We start from the raw sequence: 19,911 nt of genomic DNA on the forward strand, positions 1-19,911 counted from the left end.
TATAGCATTTCCATCCCAGACCCTCGCCCCCCCCTCCCCACTTGCTCTTCTACTTTTAAGGACCCTGGAATTCCATTGGCCCTACCTGCATCATCTGGGGTACTTCTTCCATCTCAAGTCAGCTTATTTAGCAATTTCATTCTATCTATAACCTTTATTTCTCTTTGCCATGTAACCCACAGGTTTTGGGGATTAGGGAAGGGGCATCTTTGGGGGACATTTTTGCCTTCCATATTTGGTTTTGCACCAGGTCCACTTTTACCATTCAGAGCGGGCATAGTTGTTTGGTAGCAACTTAGCTCCATGAATTGATGCCTCAAAGATGTCCTCCTTCTACTTCCAGCTTCTACTTCTACTTACCTTCCAGCCTAGAACACTCCTAGAAATCCATAAGCAATAGTTTTAGAGAAGAATTTTAAAAGGTATACTACTAAACATGCAGTTATGTTAGGACCCAGCAATTGGCACTTACCCCAGAGAAATGAAGGCTTATCTTCACACAAATATGAATGCTTATGAGAAACTTTCTTTGTAGTAGGCAAAAACTGTAAACAACTCAGTGTCCTTTCACAGGTGAGTGGTTAAACGAACTGTGGTCCATCCACAGGATGGAAAACCACTCAGCAAGAAAGAAGAATGGACATTTGATACACATGATGACATGGATCAATCTCTAGAGAATTATGCAGAATGTAAAAAGGTAATCTCAAACATTTTCCTACTATATGACTCCATTTATATAACATTCTTAAAATAACAAGATTTTAGAAATGGAGAGCAGCTTGGTGGCTGCCAGGGGTTCAGGAGGGGGTAGAATGGGAGGAAGTGAGTGTGGCTCTAGAAAGCAAGACAAGGGACAGTTGCAGTGATGGAAATGTTCTTCTGTCTGTTGACTGAATAAGTAGCAGCATCCTGGTGGTGATATTTTACTATAGTTTTGCAAGATGTGACCCTGGGGAACTTGAGTAAACAGTACTGGGGCTGTCCCTGTGTCATTTCTTACAACTGCATATGAAGCTCTGGTTTTCTTGAAACTATAAATTCACATGAGGTTGTAAGGAGCTTTAATTTTTTTTTAAAAAGGCTGTGACTTCCAGAGCCAGAATGGGACTTGGAGAGCCTGTCACCAGGGGAATTCTAGAGCTGCCCATGTTCCCTGAGGGCAGTTTGTGGGTTCAGGGCTTGTCTCTAACTCAGCTAGTGCCACCTTGGAAACCTTCCCTCACTTTTGAATACGAGCAAGTAAATCATTTCCTCCAATGCCATGAAGTTGTTTTTCCACAGCATGAAGCATAAGGGGCCCCTGAGGGTTCCAGACAATAAGAAGGCACATCTTTTGGTGAAGATCTGTTTTCCTTTGTCCTCTCTCATAGCCTCTCTCTCATCTCTCTCCTACAGGCTGGGCAGAGGGTGCCTGGGTGCTGGGTCCTGGTGGAGGAGTTGGAGGGGGATAGCAAGGGAGGGGAGGAAGGGGGTGGGGCTCTCTTTCTTGGGAACTAGGCCCCCTTTCCCTCCTCCTCCAGTTGACTAGACCCAGCCACGTGCAGGCTGTGGCAGGGGAGTCACGGGGGAGAGCTGGGTCAGCAGCCGGAGGAGGCTCCTGGCTGGCTCCCGGGGTTGGCTTTGCTCAGGGCGAGAGCTGTCAACTCTGCCCTTTTGAAAATGATCAACAAAGGGGAAAAGAAAGAAAAGAGAAAGGGAAGTGGGGGAGCCCAGGGTGGGAGTGGGGGAAGCCGGGGGCTGGGAGAACAGGTGGGGATTATTTAAACAGAAGGCCTGACTCAGCCATTTTCTTTCACTGAGTTTCCAAAGGACTGTTTGTTTTAGCTCCTCCAGGCGGGTGACAGGAGCCAGGCTGGGGGCCCATCCCCATCCTGGGGGAGGAAAGAGCCTGGGCTTTGGGAGGAGGGGGAAAGAGGCAAACTGGGCTCACAGCAATCCGACCTCTTTCAGGGACTGATTTAGGGCTTACGTTTTGCTTACTTTCTGGTTTCCAAGCTCCAAGATCATATTTTGTCAAAGGGAAAACTACAGAAATTTTGGGCCCCTTTGGGTCCTACAGGGGCTGGGGAAGTGGGGATGAGAAGCTTAGGGAAGAGCTGAGAACACACCCCATGCCGGAATAGTGAAGAGAAAATAAATGCCATATGGTAGAGATTCTAGGAATTGACCTAAAAATGTGTAGATGGAAAGAATGACAAAGAGTGAGGAAAATAGAATTCTCAGACTCTACTCAGGCTAATTATTGTAAGACACCAAAAGTCACTTTTCTCTTCCTGGAAGAATGTCTACACTTTCTGAGTACTTAGTTCCATAATTATTATCACAAACAAGGCAGAGCTTGGGACTTGTAATTAGCTCCTGACAAACCACACCTCCTACACGAAGGCCTCCAGGTTATATATACGTATGACTGGATCACTATGCTATACAGCAGAAATTGACACAACAATGTAAATCCGCTATACTCTCATCAAAATAAAATTAAAAAAGGGGGGGAATTACTTTTATGTTTGGTTTCCTAAAGCTTCCTTTCTCTCAACGAATTCATCCTGGACCTGCTTATATAACCCTGGAGATCAATGACATGGTGTGTAGCACAGAAGCGCAATTGTAAATCCAGGGAGGTGTTCTTTTGTGTGTAAGCAACAGTTTTGTTCTTTTTTTTGAAGGGCTGCACCCTTAGCATTTGGAAATTCCCAGGCTAGGAACCAAATCTGAGCTGCAGCTGCCGGTCTACACCACAGCCACAGCAACTCAGGATCAGAGCCGAATCTTCGGCCTACACCACAGCTCAGGGCAACCCTGGATCCTTAACCCACTGAGAGAGAGCCCGGGGATGGAACTTGTGTCCTCATGGATACTAGTCATTCATTATCCCCGAGCCATTACAGGAACTCCTAAGCCACCATTATGAAAACTAATTGCTTTCAAAAGGTTCAGTCTTATTGGGGTACTATTAATGCTTATGAATAAATTAAGCAGTTTTTTGGGATTTGATATATTTCTCCTTGGGGAGTTAGGTTCAACCTGAACTGCAGCTTGGAATACTTTGGGTGGAACACAAAGCTGCACTTAGTCCAACAAATGATTAGCATTTAAAGAAAAGTGTACACAGGACTCTAAGTCAAGGATTAGTTAACTCACCCCCCACTCCTAAGCAGCCTTCAAGACTTCAGCTTAGGTTGATCTTATCTGGATACTGTCGCACTCTCTCCGTCCCCACTCCTGGCCCCCTCCTCTGTTTCCTCCTCCCGCCCCCTATTCTTCCCTGGGGCTGCCTGGAAGTAGCTCAGCAAGGCTCTGCCTGAGCTTGTCCATTCCCAGAGGTCAGAGAGTCTTGCCTTCCCTCTGCACAAAACCCAGCAGAATGTCAGGTGAACATGCTTATTAATAAATGCCTGTTGATTTTGATGGAGATGAGCATGAGAAGGAGGGGGTCTGGGGCAATATTTCACCTGGTTATTTTGCTTGACATCTAGTCAGATTCAAAAGACCAAAACCCTCAAAATTTCCAGAGTTGTCCAGATCCCTAATTCATACAGGGGAATGTTCTCACATCCCAAAGATGTGTGCAAGCTAATTCTTATTCTAAAGGCTCTATCTTAGCAGGGCATCGGATGAGGGGGGTAGGATCTATACAAGTCCTCTGGCTACTTTGGACTCTGAAAAATTAAGAAGTTGGATTAAATGAGAAGTTCTCTTTTTTCATCACTGGGGATCCCATGATTTCTTTTATCACCACGTGTACTCCATGGAGTATTTTCAATTAGGAATTTTAAGGATAGTATTCTATATTCCAAATCTTTAAAATCAAAACCTTAAGTGTTAATTAATGTATAACTGATATTTACCATGTGAAATTCACTTAGTTTTAGGAAGAAATCCTGCAATTATTCTTATTCTTGCTGTGCTAATTTCTGTACTAAGCCCTAAATGCGTGATCTCCTTTTTTTTTTCATTATTATGTTACCTTTACACCCATTCTATCCATTTTACTATCTATCCCTGTATTTTAAGGGTTAGAGAAGTTAAGTAACTTGCCCAAAATCACACAATTGGTAGAAAGTGATATAGTTGGGCTTTGAACACAGATCTATTTCAATTCAAGACTCCCATTCTTTTGTGTTATCAATACTGCGTACTTTTCAAGAACAAAATATTACTAACATGTCGTTTAGCTTGTTGGCTTTCTTTTAGGTTCATTTTCTTTTCTTTTTCTTTTTTTTGCTATTTCTTGGGCCGCTCCTGCGGCATATGGAGGTTCCCAGGCTAGGGGTTGAATTGGAGCTGCAGCCACCGGCCTACACCAGAGCCACAGCAATGCTGGATCCGAGCCGCGTCTGCAACCTACACCACAGCTCATGGCAACACCGGATCATTAACCCACTGAGCAAGGGCAGGGATCGAACCCACAACCTCATGGTTCCTAGTCAGATTCATTAACCACAGTGCCACGACGGGAACTCCTCCTTCAGGTTCATTTTCTATTCTGCATTTTCCAACATCCAGAACATAGCCCATGGACCCTCATCATAAGCCTGGTTGGAACTACAAGACCAATTCCAAACATACAGACAAGAGTTAAGTTCTAAAATAGAATTAAATAGTAAAGAGTTAAGTAAAACAAATAAATTGACTTCATCAAAATTAAAAACTTTTGTGCTTCAAACAACACCATCAAGAAAGTGAAGAGACAGCCCATAGAATGGAAGGAAATATTTTGCAAATTTTATATCTCATAAGGGACATATCTAGAATATATAAAGAACTCCTATGACTTAATAATACAAAGACAACTCAATTAAAAAATGGACAAAGGATCTGAACACACATTTCTCCAAAGACAATTCATATATGTATAGCCAATAAGTGCTTGAAAATATTCTCAATCTCATCAGCCATCAGAGAAATGAAAATCAAAAGCATAATGAAATATTGCTTCACCATCATGACTATAATAAAAAAGTCGGTTGTGGAGAAGTTGAACTTCTCATATACTGCTGGTGAGAGTATGAACTGATTCAGTCTCTGTGGAAAGTAGTCTGGTGCTTCCTCAAAAAGTTAAACATAGAGTTAACATAAGACTCAGCAATTCCACTCCTAGTCTACACTGAAGAGAACTGAAAACATGTTCAAACAAAGACTTGTACATGGATATTAATAGCAGCATCATTCCTAAGAGTCAAGAAAGTAAGAACATAAGCCTGGATGAATCTGTGGATGAATGGATAAACAAAATGTTTTATATCCATACCACAGAATATTAGTTGGCAGTAAAAAGGGATAAAGTACCCATACATGCTAAAATATGGCTGAACTTTGAAGATGTTTTGAGAAGTGAAAGCAGCCAGACAGAAAAGTCCACATATTATAAGTTTCTATTTATATGAAATGTTTGGAATAGGCAAATCTTTAAAGATAGAAAGAAGATTAAAAGTAGATTAGTGATTGCCTAGGGCTAGAGAATTTGGAAGAAATGGGCGGCTAGTGGTAAAAGATTTGAGATTTCTTTTGGGGTGATGAAAATGTTTCAAAATTGACCATGGTGATGTCTATACTTTGTAACTAATTAGTGACTGTGAATATACTAAAAATAATCAAATTATACATTTAAAACAAATGATCATGGGGAGGAGGGAGAGAGTGAGCTGGATGGGAGCTTGGGGTTGGTAGATGCAAACTATTACATCTGGAATGGATAAGCATGGGGTCCTACTGTACAGTGCAGGGAACTATGCCCAATCTCTAGGAAGGAAGATAACATAAGAAAAGGATGTCTGGAGTTCCTGTCGTGGCTCAGTGGTTAATGAATCCGACTAGGAACCATGAGGTTGTGGGTTCGATCCCTGGCTTTGCTCAGTGGGCTAAGGATCCAGCGTTGCCGTGAGCTGTGGTATAGGTTGCAGACGTGGCTCGGATCCTGCGTTGCTGTGGCTGTGGTGTAGGCCCGTGGCTACAGCTCTGATTAGACCCCCTAGCCTAGGAACCTCTATGTGCTGTGGGAGCGGCCCTAGAAAAGGCAAAAAGACAAAAAGACAAAGAGGCAAAAAGACAAATAGACAAGAGACAAAAAGACAAAAAAAAAAAACAAGAATATCTATCTGTGTATAACTAGGTCACTTTGCTGCATAGAAGAAATTGAAGGAACATTGTAAATCAACTATTCTTGAATAAGAAATTTTTAAAAAAGGTTAAAAAAATAAAATAAATGATCATGTGGTATGTAAACTAAATTTCAAACACATCTTCCTTGACCAGCAAAGCCATGGCTCTTCACTTAGAAATCTCCTATTCAACTTGTAGGACCATCTTGAATGTAATCATGTTTCACCTTGGTAGGGGACAAAGAGTCCCTGGAGTAGGGAGAGCCCTGTAGAGGCAGTGCTCTGAACAGATCTGCCAGGATGAACAGCTCAAGGGTGATCTGGTGGAGCCTAAGCCATGTGTGCCTCAAAGGCAGAGGACAGGCAAACATAGGGCTTGAAACATCGTAGAGAACTTGTGACCAAGAGAGCAGAGGCGGGGACATTCAGGGTTAAGGGTGCTTATTTCAGATCAGAAATGGCTTTGCAGTGGGTGTGTCCTGGCAGCAGGTGCTGTGAAGGAGCCAAGCTGGGTTGCAAAAATGTCTCTTCCCTGCTGCTCTCCTTTCCAGAGACCTAGACACGCCCTCCCCTCTGCACTTACATTGTTTACACTGCACATTAAAGTGTGGTCTTGGTACTTGCCCATCTTCCTGAAACTTCATTTGAACAGTAGACTCCTGGAGGCTGGTGACCCTGCCTTTTCTTCCACAGTGGTCCTGCCAAATCCCAGGATCCCGCCTGACACATCATTTGTGCTTAGTAAATGCTCTGTTTGTCCTTTCAATCTATGCTGACCCCTCCCATTCTCCCTGAGGACTTCAGGAAGGAAATTAATGGCTTGGAGATGACTCTGGCTGATTCCCTAAAGTGCTTGCAGTTCAAATGGTCAGTATCTACTTATTTGACATTATCTAATCACCAGTTTTCTTCTGCTCTGGTTAGCATGATCTTTTAGCTCACCTCCAATTGTAGAATCTCAGAGAAATCACAAATATGAATACCTCCTTTTTTTTCTATGACTATATTTTCTAGGGTCATCTACCTCTTTATCTGTTAGATGTCCCTTTTTAGTCATTGTGCAGTGAGGAACCAATGAAATGGAGTTGTATTAAATACTGTGAATTCAAATATATGAAATTAAAAGAGAGCAAGAAAGATACAATGAGCCAGTGACAGTGGTGTTTGTGGTGAAGTGACCCTGAGATGGGTGCTGTCCATTAGCCATCACATCCTGGTCCCTGTCCCCAGGCACCTTCCCCAGTGAGAGCAGCTCACCAGGCAAAGGGCGGCTCTAGGTTTACACACTATGGCCCCTAAACACTGCTCAGCAACTTCACTAGCTGCCCAATCAGAGAGACCCTCTCCGATCTCTTTCTCCCCTGGAATCAAAACCGGCTTTGCTGGACTTATTGAGAGATGTAGTGTACACTGCAATGGACGGAATAGGAAGCTCGTGTTGGTCTCGTGGCATAGTTGCTTTAGATGCTGACTTTGGAACCCAGATGCCCAGGTAAGATGCTTCACTGGAGCCACTTCTCATCCCTTTAGCGCCTGCTGCAATGATGAAATGGACTAGGTTGCCATGGCAAAATTTTTTATAATATAAAAATGTTGACAGAGACTAGCAAACACTCTTTTCCTGCTCATTTTATTCCCCCAGTTTCTCTCCCCAATTTTAAGGTATATTCCTTGTAGGAAAAGCATTATATTTAAGTTCTAGAATTTTATTTGTTTTTCTTAAATAGTGCCATAAAATACATACTGTTTCATCTTGTTCTGTTTCACGTAACGTTGTATCTTGGATTTTCCCACATTGCTTAAGCTGTTCTCTCTCACTCCTCTTGGCTCTCACACTGAAGTTCTGCCTGTGGCCCCTTCAGTTTGGGCAGTGTGTATGAATAACAACAACAACAACAATATAGCAAAGTTATAGCACTTTACATATAAAATCATGTAATCCATGCCACAAAATTATCCCCACTTTCTGGATGAGGACACTGAAGCATAGAGAGCTCATAACAGAGTGAGCAGTAAGGGTTGGAATCTGGAACAGGCAGTTTGGTCCAGAGTCACCAGACCAACCTCTATAGTATACCTGCCTTGGCCATGTATTTTTGACTTAGTTTGCTTTTTAATTTCAGTATTTCTTACATCCTCAGATGAAAGGCTTGTTCTCCTGGGTTGGGCTCTGCTAGGGGTGATCACATTCAAACAGGATTTGGGCGCGATAAAACCAGAGTTGCAAAGCAGTGTATACTCCTGGAGGGAATGCAAACGCTTACATGTCATTCTGCCTTCCAAGGATGACCCTGTTGGGGAAAAACTGGGTCATAGCGAGTCCCTCGACATTATTTCTCTGCCCTGGCTGATGCGTCTTTGGGAACTTGATGCCACTCCCCCATTAATTTCTCCCAGATAGGTTAGGAACCCTGAAGGATGACTTGTGAGTGCTACACACATCAGTCCCCTTGACCATCTCCCCTAGAAGCTGCCACCTTCCAGCCGCCTGTCCTGGCTCCTGGCCAGGGTGCCTCTGACTTTGCAAAGACCGCAGGAGGCAGTTATGTCCCAGATGGCTGCCAAAAGGGGCTGCCCCGCTGGTGCCTGCCTGCCCTGCCATGAGAGGAGATAAGTGTCCTCCAAGAACTCTGTGCGAAGTGCTTGGAGAGGGTGGGGGAGGGCCTTTGGCTGGGTGGGGTGGTGGTGGAGATTGCTCACAAGGGGGGGGGGCTTTGATCTGGAGACCATGTCAGTGGATGTGGGCAGACACTATTTTGGGCAAGGAGAATATCAGATTTGTGTGCTGTCAGCTGGGACTATTGAGTGGCGCTCTGTGCTGAGCCCTAACTTGACTGCAAATCTGTCAGCTGGGACTATTGAGTGGCGCTCTGTGCTGAGCCCTAACTTGACTGCAGCTGCCCCTAGTTGGCCACTGATTCAAATCCTACCTGACTACACAGGGCCCGGGTGAAGCCCTTCTCCCACTCGGGCCAGTCTTGGTCGTCAGTAGCATTTATCGTTCAGGAGAAGGTGCCGTTTATTTACTGCGGGTCAGCTATTTGCCTGGCACTGCTCTCCATTTGGCTTATATCTTCACTGGAGTTGGGTGAGGTGGGGTGGGACAGGACTCTCACCTCCTGCCTCACCTCTCCTCTCCTCATCCCAGATTATGAAGACTTTCTCATTTTTCAGGACTCGTTGAGGGGTTGGCAGCCATGGTCAGAGCATGGCCCGGAGCTGGGTTTCCTAGAGCTCAGTTTAGATCAAGTGCTTGTAGGTGATGAGATAGAGCATGAAGGGGAGGAGATGGTGGGTTGCTGAGTCTGGCAGCATCAGGGTCTCTTCCATCTCAAAGTCTGTGGATGCATTTGTAAGTTAGTGTTTTATTTCTTTTGGAGTTAAAAAACAAAAAGGAGGATTTCCCGTTGTGGCTCAGTGATAACGAATCCAGCTAGTATCCATGAGGACTGGGGTTCAAACTTCAGTGGGTTAAGGATTGGGCATTTCTGTGAGCTGTGGAGAAGGTTGCAGATGTGGCTTGGATCTAACAGAGCTGTGGCGTAAGCTGGCAGCTGCAGCTCTGATTTAACACCTAGCCTGGGAATTTCCATATGCTGAGGATGTGCCCCTAAAACGACAAAAAGAAAACCAAAAACCAAAAACCAAAAAAAAAAAAAAAAAAAAAAGAGGGAAAGCAAACCAAAGAGGGGAGAAAACTTTCAGACTGTTCAGGAGAAGAATCAGAGCATCAGAGCAATTAACTTCTTCAAAAAGACTGGCAAAGTGAAGGTGGAACGAGAGAGAGACCCTGATAGCCTGAGTCCCAGACTCAAGTTCTCATCCATACAAACTGCTACTAATTAGAGCCTGAGATTTTCTTTTTTTGGCCCCACCTGTGGCAGAGGAAATTCCCAGGCCAGGGATGGGGCCCACACCACAGTAGCCACTGGAGCCACAGCAGTGACAATGCTGGATCTTTAACTTACTGAGCCATCAGGAAACTCCAGAGCCTGAGATTTATTGATGTTACTTGCTTGGAATATTCCAAGAAGATCTGGGTCTCTCCATACACCAGAGAGGAGGGCTGCTCCCAGGATTTTAGGCTATCTGCTTCAAACTAGATTAGCAACAAAGGAAAGCACATCACAACCACCTAAAGTGGGGCCACAGCCATGGAGGTGGGTGGCACAGCCTACCTTGAGAAAGATGTCCAGAGTTCCTTGATATTTAAGAACAAGAGTTGGTCCTTATTTTCTGAAGAGAAGTGGTAAGGAAATAAAAAGAAACCAGTCCCCCAAAATAGGAGCTGAGTGTGTGAAGGAGATATTTATTGTTTCCATTTTATTGTTTCATAAGCTTTTGAAAATGATGAGAAATGTTGTGGGACTTTGGAGTCTGGATTGCACTAGAAGTCCATGGAAGCTGAGTGGGAGGGAAGTGGTGCCTAAAAATACTCCGTGGAGGAAGGGCCCATGAGGTCATCTCCCCAGGATACTCCATCCATCCTGGCCAGACTCTGGCTCCAGTCCCTTGTCCAGCTCTGAGTACAGTCAATTGAACAGAGCTGGTGCTCAGGAATGAGTGTTGACTGATGAGCAGCTTGAGAGGGACGGGGAACCTGGAGAGGTTTCAGAGGAGAGACCCAGAGGTGATGAAATGGCTGGAAACTGGAGCTCAGGGGCCAGGTCAAGGAGATGGGACTGGCTCCTCCTGGACAGGAGCAGAGTGGGAGTGAGGGCTGGGGGAACAGCCATTTCCAGCCCCTGAGGGGTCAGGTCTTGGCTGTGCTCCGGCCAGCCCTGCAAGGGTGGAATGACAGTCACGTGTGGCTTTGCTCTTGTGGCTGGACTATGACTTCCCAATGCATTTGAAAGTCCATGGCAAGGCTGAGCCGCCTTTTCAGGTTATCTGCACAATTGCCCCCTTCTGTAAATGAGAATGACTAAGACTTACAGCCCTTGCAGCTAACCGATCCTGAAGCTCTTCCTGCCCACAAGAGTGACTCGTGAGTGGCGCATTTCAGACAGCTGGCATGAGGGTGGTGGAGACAGTCTTGAACAGCTGGGGAGCCTGTCTAGTGCCCATCAATCATCCTCTGCATGAGGTCACCCACTTTCTCATTGGACCCTGGAAGGGAGGACTGGAGTGAGGCCAAAATGGGGGAGTAAAGACTTTTTCTGTGGCAAGGGAACAAGCTCACTACTACTGTTAGGAACTTTACATGGGTTTCCATTTAATTTTTCAATAATCCTATGAGAGAGAGAGGGGAGGGATTATTCTCCTGTTTTTTAGATTAGAAGGCGAAGGCAGAAAGAGAGTAGGCAATTTACTCAAACTTGCACAGTTAATTATCTGTAAAATTGGGGTTTGGATCAGGGCAGGTCTAGTTCCAGAGCCCACTGGCAGCTGGTGAGGGCAATACAGAGAGTACAGTCAGTTTCTTTCGGCCATGTGCTCTTCATTGGTACCCAGGGAGCATCCTCAGGTCAAGCTCACGTCTTATTCTTCAGGATCTATGGTCGAAATTCAGAGGCCAGTTGAAAGCTTCTCCAGCATCTGGCCCCATCTCTTGGCTCTGGATCTGCTCTCAATGGCAGGTCCAATGTGGAGCCTCCCTGAGGTCCTTCCAGGCAGAGAGGAAAAGCTGGGTGGGGAGGAGGAGGGATGCAGGTTTATGTGTCTGGAAGCGGCGAAAGAGATACAATCCCCAGGCTTGGATTTACAGTGGGTGTCTGGTTGCCTCAGCCTGGAATCTGAACCGCACCATTTTCCATGGGTGAATTAGCTAAACAATCCAGCCCACAAAGGGAGCAGCTCTGATCTGTCAGTTAACAGGCTCAGAGAGCCGGGGGGTGTGCATGGAGCTAGGAGGGGAAGGAGGAGACTGCTGGCGAGAACTGGACCTTCTCTTGTCTTGCTGCCCTGAGCCTGGCCTTTCTGCTTTGGGAACCTGGGCGGGAGGCTGGTCTGATTTCCCTGTGGTCTGAATGGTGGGAATTTTTTTTTGGTGGCAGATTATATTTTCCCGAGGTGGTTTGAATTACACCTGCCCCGTTTCATTTAATTAGGGCTGGTACTGCTGTCTATTGTGTCCAGTGGGCCTTCCCGCAGGAATAAATGGTAACATGTTTGTTTTCTCTCAGGTAGGGTATTTTTTTTTTTTTTTAATGATGGGGTTGGCAGAAGAGGGGAGAGCATAAGGAGTGGTGATGAAGTCATCAGGAAAGAGGATGTTAGAGGACAAATTCTCACCCCATTGAGCCTGCAGGAGTGACTCCCCCTCCATTTCTTCTTGGACCCACTTCTTCACAATGTATTCAGAGCCTCCTCTGTTTTCACTTCTATTCCCCAGCCAGGCTTTCTTTCCCTTTGCAATATACCTGGGAATCAGGCATTTCTTCCTGTAGTACTGCTGGTCTTCCTTGACCCTTCTCATTTTACTGTAGTTTTCCATCCATGCTCTTTCTCTCTCTCCCTCTTGCTTCTGTCTATTATGAGATCATTAATGGGAAATTGTTGAATAAGCCATGGTCTGGCCATGAAATGTTATGCAGCCAGGAAAAAGAATATGAAAAGCTCTATGTATGTTGACTTAGAAGGCTTATCAAGAGACATTGCAAAGAAAAGGATGTGAATAGTATGCTCTTTTTTTTTCTTTTTACAGCTGCACCTGTGCATACAGAAGTTCCCAGGCTAGCGGCTGAATAGGAGCTGCAGCTGCCAGCCACAGCCACGGCTGTAGCAACACCAGATCCAAGCTGCATCTGCAACCTCTGCTGAAGCTCACGCAATGCTGTATACTTAAACCACTGAGCGAGGCCAGGGATCAAACCTGAACCCTCATGGACACTATATCAGGTTCTTAACCCACTGAGACACAATGGGAACTCTAGTATGCTTTTTTTTATATAATAAATATACGTATGTGCACATATATTTTTAGAAATATACGAAAGAACCATCAGCTGTGGTTGTTTCTGGGGAAGGGGGATAGAGCCTGGTTTTGGAGAGAAATCTCCTCTTATATTGCATAACTCTTTGAGCTATTTGACATTTTTTATCATGTACATGTATTACTTTTTGCAATAAAGAATTGATTTATGCTGTGAACCACATGGGATTGGCAATGGGATCCTGCTGTGTAGCACTGGGAACTATGTCTGGTCAGTTGTGATGGAGCATGATAATGTGAAAAAAAGAATACATATATGTATGTGTAAGTGGCTCACCATGGTGTATGGTAGAAAATTGACAGAACACTGTAAACCATCCATAATGGAAAAAGTAAAAATCATTACATTAAAAAATTAAAAAAAGATTTGTTTTATAAAAGGAAAACATGAAAACATAATATAAGATGGTACCTGTTTAGTTACCACATGAAGCATTGATTATGATCGGGCTTAGCGCATCTAGGTGTGACTCCAAGTTCTGCCAAATATTAGATGTATAATGATAGATGGATTTACTCATCTTTCTAATTCTTAATTCCCTCATGTGTAAAATAGTACCTACTTTGCAAGGTTTTCAGTCTAATAGTTTTCAGGGAAGGCTATTGGTTAAATACATAAATAAATGAATTTGTTTCAATTTCTTTATACAATTTTTCCATGTGAGAAAATTGTATAAAGATCATTATATTGTTAAGTCATTAAAGCACACAGGTCATTAAATTGTTAAGTCCATGGATCTTCATTTTCCATTTAGAAAATGCTAGAGCTAGGCAATGGAAGCTCTAAATTCCAAGCAGAGTAAGTGCCTTGTTTACATGGCCTGTTCCGAGAGGCTGTGGGAAGGAGATGCAGACAGCTAAGCCTTGAGGGCTGTAGAGAATTTGGTGAGGCTGCACAGTGAGGCCATTCCAGTTGCAGGTTACAGTGAGGTCCAGGGGACCAAAGAAAGAACAGAGGATGTTGGTGAAGCAGGAGTAAACCAACGTAACAGAAGCAGAATTTCCCTGCAGAGGGTAAGAAATGGAGACAAAGGGAGTTCCCACTGTGGCACAGTGGTAACAAACCTGACTAGTATCACGAGGATGCTGGTTTGATCCCTGGGCCCGCTCAGTGGGTTAAGGATCCAGCATTGTTGTGAGCTGTGGTGGAGGTCACAGACGTGACTTGGATCTCGAGTTGCTGTGGCTGTGGTGTAGGCTGGCAGCTGTAGCTCTGATTCGACCCCTGGCTGGGGAACTTCCATATGCCGAGGGTGTAGCCCTAAAAACCAAAAAAAAAAAAAAAGAAAAAAAATGGAGACTAAGAAGTTGGAGCCAGATTATTGAGGGCCTTGTAGGTTAAGTCAAGGATTTCACACTGGGTCCTAGAAGCAGTGGGAAGGCACCATGAGCTTGATAATGGAATGGTTTAGCTATTTGTTGCAGTGCAATGAATTATCCCCAAACAGAGTGGATAAAACAACCATTTGTTATGCCCACAGAACTGGACATACCAGGAACTATTTATCTTTGCTTCCTGATGACTGGGGCTTTAGCTAGAAGACTGAAAATTGGTGGTGACTTGATGGCTGGGGCTGGAATCATCTGAAGGTTTGTTTACTCATAGGTCTGCAGTTGATACTGGCCATCCACAGTGTCTGTCTGCCGGAACATGTGCTCATGACTGCTCCATGTAGGCTGGGCTTCCTCATCATACGGAGGGTGGGTTCCAAGGATTGGTGTCCTAAGGCAGCCAGAGAGCTGTAATGCCTCTTGTAACACAGCTTCTAAAGTTATGTAGTGTCTCTCCATAGATTCTGTTCATCAAGACTTCCAAATTCTTGACCAGTTACTAGGGGAGGGAAAGTAGAGTCTATCTCTGGATGGAGGAGCAGTATATGGGACCAAAATCTTGTTGGAGCCCTTCTGGCAAAATATAATCTCTCTAGAGGAAAATCCATTCATTCCTAACAAATATTTATAAAGTAACTGTTCTGACTCAGGTACTATGCTAGAGACTGAGGATACAGTGATGAGCAAAACCAGACACGACTCCCACTGCTGAGCTGACAGCCTGGTGGAGGGGGCAGGCATTCACCAAGGCATCCTACCGAAAATGTAAAATTTCAACAGTGTAAGTCCTGGAGGCAAAAAGGCAGCTAGGGGCTTATTTAACAGAGTGGATTTTACAGAGTCAGAGAGGGCAGGGAAGTTTCCCCCGAGAAAATGATGTTAAGGCTGAGAACTGAAGGATGATAGAAGCAGAGTAGGCAGAGAGGGAAGGAAGTGGGTTCTGTGTGTAGCATGGCAGGTGGGAGAAGGTCTATGTGCTGGCTATTTGTGTAGTCTGATGAGACAGGACTGTGACAATGAGAATAAAGAGACATTTATTCTACTGAGAGAGAAATGTTGAAGAATCAGCAGACTGTACACATGAAATTAAGAGAGGTGAAGGGTCAACTGTTTCTACAAAGTTTCTGGTCAGGATGAGAAGAAGGATGATGCTACTATGAATAAGAGTCCAGAAGCCAGAACAGGGGACAATCTGGAGAGTAAGAAATTGGGTTCAGGTTGAGAGATGTTGAATCTGAGGCAGTGGTGATAGGAACTAATAGACATATGAGCAGACAGCTGGTTTATCTGAACATGTAAGGGGTGGAGCTATTGGTTTTGGAGAAAGTGATAGAAAACTGAAGGATGAAACCACAGCCATGAGCAGATTTTCAAAGGAAAAAGAGGAATTGATTGAGAAGGGCCTGAAATCTGAGGAATGCTCATGTTTAAAGGGAAAGAAGAGGAAGAAAGCCAAAGAAGGGGACAGTGAGAATGGTCTGAGACAGAAGGACTGACGTAGGGAGTCATCTGGAAAGTCAGAGGAGGAAAATCTTAGGAGGAGGTGGGCCACAGCAGCCAGGGTAAGAAGGGCTGGCACGGAACCAAAGCCCATCTACACCAAGCTGGATGACTTAGTATAGAGTTTTCCCTGGTGCTTGAGACTGAAGGGGGCAAGTTGGGGAAGGCGCAGTAGAGAGAAGTGGGGGAAGCAGAGGCACATGATGGAAGTGGCCTGAAAACTTTGTCAGGAAAAGGAGGGACAAAGCTATGGGGAGAAAGCACAGACAGGGAAGTTGAGAGGAGGCTGGACAAGCCTAATTAGCCCCACTCTTATGAGAGTCCAAGAGGAAGAAGCTGGAAATACTGGAGAAGGAGCTAGGATGTGCTGAACGGCAATGTTTTTAGAACTTTGGATCTCTCTTTGTCTAAGGATTTCCTACCTACATTTTAGGATAGTGACTCCAAAGGTCATGGTTAGAGAAGACCCTGTCAGCTAGAGAGGCGTGAGCCCAATAGAGATTAATTAGTGTTTTAAATCCATGCCTGGCCAAGCAATAAATCTAAGATTATAGTAGGAAACTACTCACCTACACAAAATTTTGCCTCAAGATTCTCTGATTATTAAAAACTTTTTTTTGAATGTTAAAAAGCCTTCCTAAGACTTATTCTATGCTCTCATCAGGGCCATTTACAATGTTTTTTTTGTTTGCTTATTTTTATTTTTGTTTTTTTTTTGATCTTTTTAGGGCCTCATCTGTGGAATATGGAAGTTCCCAGGCTAGGGGTCCATTCGGAGCTGTAGCTGCCGGCCTGTGCCACAGCCACAGCAACACCAGATCCTTTATCCACTGAGCAAGGCCAGGGATCCAACTGGAGTCCTCATGGACACTAGTTGGGTTCCTCACCGCTGAGCCACAATGGGAACTCTTATATTTGAGGCTCTTAAGTCTGTGAGGCAAAGGCCAAGTGACCCTCCTGCCGTGACAACTTTCCTAGTCATCCCCAAATCCAGCCTGGCCCCCCACTGGGCACTGTGATGTACAAAAGGCACTCAATAGGTGTGTTGTTTCCTCTGCTTGGACCACACTGTCCATGGACATCTTTTTGGCACCGTCCTTCATGTTTTTCAGATCTTTGTTCAAACCTCTTTGGAGTGGCCTTCCCTGACACCCCCACACCCCTTCTCAGCTTCATTTTTCTTCATTGCACTTGTCACCCACTATTCTATGTTCATTGCTCATTTCTTTTTTGTCTGCTTTTCCTTTCAGGAATACGAGTTCCATGAAGGCCTGGGGTTTTGATCTAGAATGAAGCTATTTGGCTTGTAGTCAGTATACCAAAGGACCACAAATGGTGTGTCTTATACAACAGGAATATATTGTCTCACAGTACTGGAGGCTAGAATTTTGAAATCAAGGTGTTGGTGGGTTTGGCTCCTTCTGAGGGCTGTGAGGGAGAATCTGTTCCTGACCTCTCTCCTAGCCTCTAGTAATCCTCAGGAGGTCCTTGGCTTGTAGACACAATTCTTCCCATGTTTCTACATTGCCTTTCCTTTGCACAGGTCTGTATCTAAAATTTCTCTTTTTATAAGGACACCAAACTTATAGATTAGGGCCCATCCTGACCTCATTTTAGCTTCATCATCAGCAAAAACCCTTTTCCAAATAAGGCCACAGTCACAGGTACTAGGGGTTAGGGTTAGGGCTAGGGTTAGGGTTAGGGTTAGATTTAGGGTTAGGTTAGGGCTTCAGCATCTTTCGGGAGGGCCCAATTCAACTAAATAAATATCTATTGAATAAATAAATGACATCATGTCTTTTACCTAGGAAGCACACAGGCCATTGGAGGGTGGAATTAATCTTGGTGAACGTGTGACAGACACCAACTGAAGACCTGGTAGGGCAGGAGGGTGATGCAGAGGGGGCTTCCTGGAGCTGATGTGGCTGGGACATCTGAGCTATAAAAGGCAGGGACAGTCTGCAGCCACAGTGAGGCAGGGATGCCCTTTGCACTCAGCAAAGCATAGACTAGGTAGAGCTCTGAGGGACTTGCAGGGGCCTGGGCAGGGCAGAGTGCTCTGTAAGGAGGTCTGAAGCCAGAAGGAATGTCTGGTTCCAGAAGCGTCCAAGAATCATACCAAGCTTGGCAGCAGAGAAGGCTCGACCTTCTTTTGAGCTTCAAGGATGAGCAGCTTGGTTTAATGGTCTACCTGGGTCACAGGTGAGCCTGGGAATTAGGGTTGAGTGCCCTGTGTGTGGCCTTACATGAGGGAATGATAGAGTTCTGGGCCATGGGGCTGCCTGCTTCCATATTATTTACTTTTCCTTTGGTTTCTTTTTTCTCTTGACAAAAGTTGCTTTTGTACATCCCAACTTTTCCTTGGCTGACCTAAGGGGAATTGATGATGAGACAAGGTGGTGAGGTTGAAAGCTCCACGTGGATAGGCAACAGTCAGCACAGTTTGAGAGGACAAGGAGCTGGGAGCAGATAGTAATGGCTTAACCACTTAGCCTTTCTTATTTGAGGCTTTAATTCACAGGATACAGAATCAGAGGGAAAAAAATAAAGCACATCTTTGGCCTCCTCCTGATGTAATATTGCTGGACCAAGTAACTAGGCAGGTGTACACATACAATCACAGTGGCACAGACTCAGTGTCCAGGGCAAAGGAACATTCATTCCTTAATTCCAAGGAGCAATTATCTATCAGCTACCAGCAAAGCCTAGACCCTGGGGATACAGAGATAAGCTAGCAACCTAGTAGAGGAGACAGGCATATAAATTAAAGTTCAGCACCATAGGGAAATTGTCAAAGGCGATACAAAGGTTGCCTCTATCAGTCTCTATCCGGCTGCTGTTAACTAAGAATCAGAAACTGGGTGGTTTAAAACTAGAATTTTGTCTCACCATTCTGGAGACCAGAAGTCTGATATCAAAGTATTGACAGGTTTATGCCCTCTCTGATGGCTCTGGATGAAAAGCATTCCTTGTCTCTTCCAGATGACCTTTGGTGTTCCTTGGCTTGTAGATAGACACGTTGCTAAGTCACAGGGCTGCCTTTTTCCTTGTCTTCAAATCCTCTTTGCTCTGTATGTGTCTATCTCTGTGTCCAAATTGCTCTTTTTTTTTTTTTTTTTTTTTTTTTTTGATTTTTGGGTCTGCACCTGCGGCATATGGAAGTTCCTGAGCTAGGGTTGAATTGGAGCTGCAGCTGCTGGCCTACACCACAGCCACAGCAATGTGGGATCCGAGCCGTGTCTGTGACCTACACCATAGATCAGGGCAACGCCGGATTCTCAACCCACTGAGCAAGGCCAGGGATCGAACCTGTATCCTCATGGATACTAGCAAGATTCGTTTTTGCTGATCCACAAGGGGAACTCCTTGCTCCTTTTTATGAAGAATACCAGTCATTCTGAATCAAGACCCCCCCTCATGACTTCATTTTGACTTGATCACCTTTGAAAAGACAGTATTTCCAAATAAGGTCACATTCTGAGTACTGTGGGTAAGGACTTCACAGCTCATTTTTTTTTGAAAGTGTGGAGGGGACACAATTCGACCCATGACATTCATTGCTCAGTGAGGGAGTGGCTGCCTCAAAGTGTATGTACACAAGGGTTAGGGAAGGTTTCCCCAGTGAGATGAAGGTGGAAGGAAAGGCAACCCAGACAGGCAGAACAGTACAGATGAGAAGACATAAGGATAGAGAGAAGGAACTGACCCCTCTTGGGGGTCCTGCCTCCATAGCAGGTGCTACCCAGTTACCATCGATTCATTGACTTCTCAACACATTGCCATTACAACCCCATTTGACAGATAAAAACTGATGTGTGGAGAGAGGAAGTGAGTGGCCAAAGGTCAGGCCACAGAGTGACACCACAGAGGAGATTAAAAACTCACATCCTGCATCCTACATTCAGGGACTTGCCTTAAAAATTGTTGCAGTTCCACTGTGGCTCATCAGGGTAAGGACCTGACATCTCTGTGAGGATGTGTGTTTGATTCCTGGCCTTGCTCGGTGGATTAAGGAAAGCTTAATGTTGCTGCAAGCTG

General features: G+C 44.8%; 1 long non-coding RNA gene across 1 annotated transcript in view; it reads left to right on the forward strand.

The window, feature by feature from the left end:
- The first annotated feature begins 549 nt into the window (after nt 1-549).
- Nucleotides 550-19,911, forward strand: part of LOC146396135 (uncharacterized) — a 173,007-nt gene continuing 153,645 nt past the window's right edge. Inside the window, exon 1 of the long non-coding RNA XR_014829290.1 lies at nt 550-700. This is a non-coding gene — a long non-coding RNA (uncharacterized LOC146396135). The remainder of the gene's footprint in view (nt 701-19,911) is intronic.

This window comes from Sus scrofa, chromosome 15 (assembly GCF_054392235.1).
Source record: "Sus scrofa isolate SSC_HxYL_T2T_F1_AM1 chromosome 15, Sscrofa_HxYL_maternal_Yorkshire_Landrace_v2.0, whole genome shotgun sequence".
Classification (NCBI taxonomy): domain Eukaryota; kingdom Metazoa; phylum Chordata; class Mammalia; order Artiodactyla; family Suidae; genus Sus; species Sus scrofa.